Raw genomic sequence first — 7,479 nt, forward strand, 5'->3', positions numbered from 1 at the left:
AATGCAATTATTATCTCATTCTTTGGGAGCAGTCAGCTCTCCAGAGAGGCATCCTGAGAAGCTCTGACATTTAAGCTTCCAGCTGGCTGAGGGGCCTGACAGCTCCCTCAGAATTCCAACAGCTACCTGGCTGCTGCCCTGTGGTGGCCTCTGTTTTAGACTTGGTTTCCTGCATTTCTCAGCTGGAACTCTCTGTCACTGTTGTGGCAGAAGCCCACAGTGACTCTGAGTCCCCCAGCTACAGAAATGAGAGCCAGAGAGCATAGAACGCTCAGGAACAGATGTTCAAACATAATACTTTCCAAATTTCTGTGTGGATTTTATGCCCCCCAGAGGCTTGTTAAGAATGCAGGTGGCTTTTTCTCAAAGTAAATAATCACATTCAGGGATTCTAAAGCCAGCTCTGAGATTCCCCCACCCCCAACACTCTTTTGTGAAGAGGGAGCAAGATAGGATTTCATTCTCTAACACAGACTTACCTGAAATGCATCCTGTATCCCAGGCTACCTTAGCACTCAGGACTATCCTCCTGTCTTAGCTGGCATTATAAAAGTAAGCCTCCATGTCTGACTGAAAATCCACTTTTTTAAAAAGTACATTTTTTTTAAGGACAGAAACCAAGAATTTGAGTTTTGAAATCTCTGTGATGCTCTCACAGAGACCCGAGTTCATCGGTTTCTGATGAGACATAAAGGTGAGGTTGAAGGGCCCAGATAAAACTCCCTAAAGCATCTTAAGATACATCAGTGGAATGTGGTGCTACTTTTCCAGGCTTTTGGGGGGTGACACACCCACAAAGGTTCTTACTCAGTGAAGGCCTCTGCCCTACCCCTTGCCAGCTCTGAGAATAATGCAGCCCCAAAACAGGGTCGTTCCCCCCTCCTGTATGGTTCCAGGGTCACCCCTCACCCCTCCAGCACCCTTTTTAGCCTGTCTGGAATGCCTGAGCAAAGAAATGTTTGAAAACCACTTTCAGCCTGGCTAATGATGTAGTTCTTCAAAAAGCATCACCAGGATGAAAAGTAGCTCAAAATGGCAAGTCCCCCTTATTTCACCAGCACAGCTGGTAGGGAGTTCCTGCCAAGCAAGATCAAACTTCTTGGGAATGTTTTGAAAAGCTGATGGAAACAAGGGCCCCTGACACACTCTGCAGAGCTCCACCCCAGCTTGTGGGAAAGCTCATTTGGAACCGAGCTAGTCAGTCTCGGAGGCTCACAGAATTGATGTGCCCGCTGCACTGTCATTTCCACTACAGTCTGAGCTACATCCTCTTGCTTCTAAGGCTGAGTGGGAAAGGTTAGAGAAATATCCAGGTTTTCCCTAAAATAACCACAGCGGCTTGAAGATGCTGTCTAAAGAGATGGCTCCAAAAGCATCCCCTGTCCCTTGCCAGAAGCCTGTGCAGGGAACGTTTAATTTCCTCCTCCGTCCCCTGGCCTCTGTGCAGTGGTCCAGGTGTCCTCTGACTGTGAGAAGCTGCACCATCTGTCAGGCATCTCGCTCCTTCTCCCTAGCCTTCCCTTTCACCTACACATCTTGATTAACAGATGACAGTGCTGCGCTGATGTTTGTTTTGCCTTTGATGGGTTTTCAGCTAATAAACAAGATAAGGGATGCTTTATCCTCCACAGAGCTAACGATGCTTTCTTTGGTTCTCCTTTCTAATCTTCCAAGGAAAGATGCCGGTAGGTACTCAGAGAGAAAGGAAATAACGAGTGGGTAAGGTCATGTTTTCCTTGCCCTCTGTGATATAGAAAAGTATTCGTTTATTTCTCCAAGTATCACCGGACTGACACAAAGTGGCAGACGAAAATAGACAGGGGATTTATCCTGTAGGTCAAAGCAAATACTGAAGTCAGAAGCGAGGTTATTTTCTTGGAAACAAAACAGCAAATTGAAACACACAGCCATCTTTAATCCCTAGTTTTCCCCTCTATCACTCCTTATCCTCAGTATGAGTCTTCCTGGAATTTAGGTGAGGTCTCAGGAGAGAAAATAAGATACAGAATTCAGAGATGAGAACAGCAGCGGGGAATGGAAGTGGGAAGACACACATCCATCCACTGAGCACTCAGCCAAAGAAACCACTTAGAGACTCGACACTCAGACCCATTGGCTCGATGAGTCAGTCACCCACAGAAGGAAAGCGCAATGATGCGGCATGAGCCAGACTGTGAGGCTTCCCCACTCCCTACTCAGTTCTCTCACATTCTGTATTCAACCCATCACTAGTCTTACAGAGTCTGACTCCCAACAATCTGCCAAACCCACCTGCTTCTCTCAGTCCCGTGGGTGGTGTAGAGCTCCTCCTACCATTCACTTTTGCCTAAGCGAAGTTAGTAAGAGACCCCCAGCTGGTCCAGTCTACTCCACAGCAAGCACCTTGAAAGGCCTTTCAAGAGTACAGGCAAGGTTCCTGTTATTTCTGTGATAAACACCTTTCAAGATAAGCATCTCTCCCCTGTGTAGGCCCTGCTTTTCTGTTCAAAGCCAAAGGCCATGATGATCTGCTTTCTATATCTTTCTCCAGTTACAACTCTTATGACTCCTTGCCTCAAACAGCAGACTCTAGAAAACTACACATTTCGCTTTTAAAATGAGCCACTGTGCATGTTTTAATAATCATCTGACATTTCCAATCACCTTTGATTCCTACCTGAACTTTACATCTCAACTAAAATTTCACTTCCTCTAAACTACCTTTCTTAACTCTCAAAGCAGCACATCCTGGATTCTCCTCTGTGACCCTGGAAATTTATACATCCTATTTCTGGTTCGGTCGGCCCAAGAGTGCAGGAGTCGTGACAACTAAGAGAACAGAGAAGACTCATAAGGGTTATGGCTGCTTGCTTTTGCTTAAGCAATAAGAGATTTATTTTTCTCATACTTCATCAGATCAGAAGCCCAAGACCAAAGAATAAGCTGGGGTTTTTTTCCTCCTGAATCTTTGTCTTTGAACAGTTTCAGACTCACAGTATTTTTATGTATCCTTTCCTCTGTATGTAAGAATCCCTGATGTCTCTCAGTATATTCAAAGTTCATATTTTCAAAAAGGTAATTGACACAATCATTATACGTATTCATGGCATGTGGTACAATATAATATAGCACAGATTATAGGCTGCAGCAGTCAAATCAGAGTAATCAATATCACTGCAGGTATTTATCATTTCTTCAAGTTGAAAATATTCCAGTCTCCCTTCTAGCTAATGAATTACTATATTACTGTCAATAGTTCCCATGCTGTACTCTATGTACAAAACTACAAGTTAATCTTCCCAAATAATTTCACTGTTTTTAAGACAGGATTTCACTGTGTATACTTGGTTAACCTGGAACTCACTATACAGACAAAGCTAGCTTCAAACTCATGTGAAACCACCTGCATTTGTCTTCCAAATGCTAAGATTAAAGTATATATGACTCCATTCCCTGCACGCGCACACACACACACACACACACACACACACACACCCACACACACCCACACAAATATATATATATATATATATATATATATATATCCTTCATATATCCACCTCTGTTATCCACTATTCTACCTATATATCTTCTATGATAATTGTTTTTTATTTATTTATTTTTACACTCCAGATATTATTCCATCCTGGTCCACCCCCTGAGGGTTCCACATCCCATACCTCTTCCCTGCCCCCCCCCACTAACCCCCTGCCTCCACAAAGATGTCCCCACCCCACCCACCCACCAGACCTCTAAACTTCCTGGATCCTCCAGTCTCTTGAGGATTAGATGTATCTTCTCTGAATGAACCCAGACCTGGGAGTCCTCTGCTGTGTATGTGTTGGAGATGTCATCTCAGCTGGTGTCTGCTGCCTGGTTGGTGATCCATTGTCTGAGAGATCTCGGGGGTCCAGGTTAATTGAGACTGCTGGTCCTCCCACAGGGTTGTCCTCCTCCTCAGCTTCCTCCAGCTTTTCCCTAATTCAACCACAGGGCTCAGCAGCTTCTGGTCGTTGGTTGGGTGCACATATTTGCATCTGACTCTTTCAGCTGCTTGTTGGTTCTTTTGCAGAGCAGTCATGATAAGACACTTTTTGTGAACACTCCATAGCTTCAATATGGGACCTCCCCTTGAGCTGGATCCCACTTTGGGCCTGTCACTGGACCTTCTTTTTCTCAAGCTCTTCTCCATTTCCATCCCTGCATTTCCTTCATACAGGAAGAATTATGGGTCAGAGCTTTGGCTGTGGGATAGCAACCCCATCCCTCACTTGATGCCCCGTCTTTCTGCTGAAAGTGGGTTTAACAAGTACCCTATCCCCACTGTAGGGCATCTCATCTGAGATCCACCCTTTTGAGTCCTGAGAGTCTCTCACTTCCCAGGTCACTGGTATATTTTAGTGTCTTCTCAACCTCCTTCCTCCCAAGGTCACCTGTTTCCATTCTTTCTGATGGACCTCAGGGCTTCAGTCCCCCTCAATACCAGATCATATTCCCCTCTCCCCCCACACCCATTCCCTTTCCCTCCCCTGTCCCTCCATCCCTCCTTCCTTGTAGTTGCTTTCTTCTCCCTCCCAAGTGGAACTGAGGCCCTTTTGAGTTCTGTGGACTGTATTTTGGGTATTCTGTACTTTTATTGCTAATATCCACTTATTAGTGAGAAGATACCATGCATGCCCTTTTGGGTCTGAGCTACCTCACTCAGGATGATATTTTTTTAGTTCCATCCATTTGCCTGGAAACCTCAGATTGTTATGGTTCTTAATAGCTGAGTAGTGTTCATTGTGTAAATGAACCACATTTTCTGTATTCTTCTGTCATGAGACATCTGGGTTGTTTCCAACTTCTGGCTATCCCAAATAAGGCCACTATGAACATAGTGGAACATGTGCTCCTGTGGCATGGTGGGGCATCTTTTGGGTATATTCCCAAGATTGGTTTTTCTAGGTCTTTAGGTAGGTCTATTTCCAATTTTCTAAAGAACCTCCAAATTGATTTCCAGAGTTGTTGTACTAGTTTGCAATCCCACCAGCAATGGAGGAGTGTTCCCCTTTCTCCACACCCTTGCCAACATGTGTTGTCACCTGAGGTTTTGATCTTAGCCATCCTGACTGGTATAAGGTGGAATCTCAGGGTCGCTTTGATTTGCATTTCTCTGATCACTGAGGATATCAAACATTTCTTTAGGTGCTTCTCAGACATTCAAGATTCCTCTATTGTGAATTCTTGGTTTAGTTCTGTACCCCATTTTTTTAATTGGGTTTGGTTTATTTGGTGGTAAGTTTCTTGAATTCTTTATATATTTTGGATATTAGCCCTCTGTCAGATATGGGGTTAGTGAAGATTTTTCCCAATCTCTAGGATGCCGATTTGTCTTATTGACTATGTCCTTTGCCTTACAGAAGCTTTCCAGTTTCATACGGTTTGGTCCCATTTATCAATTCTTGATCTTAGAACATGAGCCACTGGAGTTCTGTTTAGGAAATTTCTGCCTGCGCCAATGAGTTCAAGGCTCTTTCTCACTTTCTCTTCTGTTAGATTCAGTGTGTCTGGTTTTATGTTGAGGTCCTCGATCCACTTGGACTTGATCTTTGTGCATGGTGACAAATATGGGTCTATTTTCATTTTTCTACATACAGACATCCAGTTAGACCAGCACCACTTATTGAAAAATGCTTTCTTTTTTCCATTGTATATTTTTGACTTCTTTTCAAAGATCAAGTGTGTGTAAGCATGTGGTTTTATTTCTGGATCTTCAGTTCTATTCCATTGATCATCCTGTCCATTTCTGTACCATTACCATGCAGTTTTTATCACCATTGCTCTGTAGTAGAACTTGAGGTCAGGGATAGTGATTCCCCCAGCTGTTCTTTTATTGTTAAGAATTGTTCTCACTATTCTGGGATTTTTTTTTTGTTTTTTGTTTTGTTTTGTTTTGTTTTTTGTTTTGTTTTGTTTTGTTTTTTGTTTTTTTGTTTTTTGGTTTTTTTTTGTCTTTCCAGATGAATTTGAGAATTGCTCTTTCCATATCTTTGAAGAATTGTGTTGTGATTTTAATGGGGATTGCATTGAATGGAAAGATGGCAATTTTTACTATGTTAATTTGCCAATCCATGAGCATGAGAGATCTCTCCATTTTCTAAGATTTTCTTTCAGTTCTTTCTTGAGAAATTTGAATTTCTCATCTTAAAGATCTTTCACTTGTCCAGTTAGAGTTTCCCCAAGATATTTTATATTTTCTGTGGCTATCATAAAGGGAATTGTTTCCCTAATTTCTTTCTCATCCTATTTATCATTTGTATAAAGGAAGGCTATTGATTTATTTGAGTTAATTTTATATCTGGCCACTTTGCTGAAGTTGTTTATCAGCTGGTGAAGTTCTCTGGTAGAATTTTTGGCGTCACTTATGTATAATATCCTATCATCTGCAAATAGTGATACCTTTAATTCTTCTTTGCCAATTTGTAGCCTCTTAATCTCTTTTTTGTTGCCTTATTGTTCTAGCTAGCACTTTGAGTACTATATTGAATAGAGTGAGCACCCTTGTCTTGTCCCAGATTTTAGTGGAATTGCTTCAAGTATCTCTCCATTTAATTTAATATTGACTGTTGGTTTGCAGTAAATTCCTTTTATTATGTTTAGATATGGGTCTTGAGTTTCTGATCTCTCCAATACTTTTAACATGAAGGAGTGCTGTATTTTGTTAAGTGCTTTTTCTGCATCTAAGGAGAGGATCTTGCAATTTTTTTCTTTGAGTTTGTTTATATGATAGATAATACGTTAATGGATTTTCGTATTTTGAATCAACCTTGCATCCCTGGGATGAAGCTTTCTTGATCATGGTAAATGATGGTTTTGATGTGTTCTTGGATTTGGTTTGGGGGAATTTTATTGAGTATTTTTGCATCGATATTCATAAGCAAGATTGGTCTAAAGTTCACTTTTTTGGTGGGGTCCTTGTGTGGTTTAGGTAACAGAATAATTATGACTTCATAGAATGAATTAGGTAATGGTCCCTCTGTTTCTATTTTATGGAATAGTTTGAGGAACATTGATATCAGGTTTTCTTTGAAGGTCTGGTAGAATTTTGAACTAAATCCATCTGACCCTGGGCTTTTTTTTGGTTGGGAGGTTTTTAATGACTTCTTCTATTTCCTTATGGCATATGGGTCTGTTTAGAAAGTTTACTTGCTCTTGATTTAACGTTGATATGTAATATCTGTCTAGAAAACCATGCATTTCATCTAGATTTTCCAGTTTTGTTGTATATAGACTTTTGTAATAGGATCTGATGATTTTTTTTGAATTTCCTCCATTTCTGTTGTTATGTCTCCCTTTTCATTTCTGATTTTGTTAATCTGGATACTGCCTCTGGGCCCTTTACTTAGTTTGACGAAGGGTTCATCTATGTTGAGATGGCTCAGTTGTTAAAGGCTGGCTCACAGCCAAAAAGTAATCAATTGTTTTTACTTCCGTGTGTGAGCGAGAACCTATGGTATT

The sequence above is a fragment of the Rattus norvegicus genome, chromosome 2 (genome assembly GCF_021556685.1).
Source record: "Rattus norvegicus strain SHRSP/BbbUtx chromosome 2, alternate assembly SHRSP_T2T, whole genome shotgun sequence".
NCBI classification, from domain to species: Eukaryota; Metazoa; Chordata; class Mammalia; order Rodentia; family Muridae; genus Rattus; species Rattus norvegicus.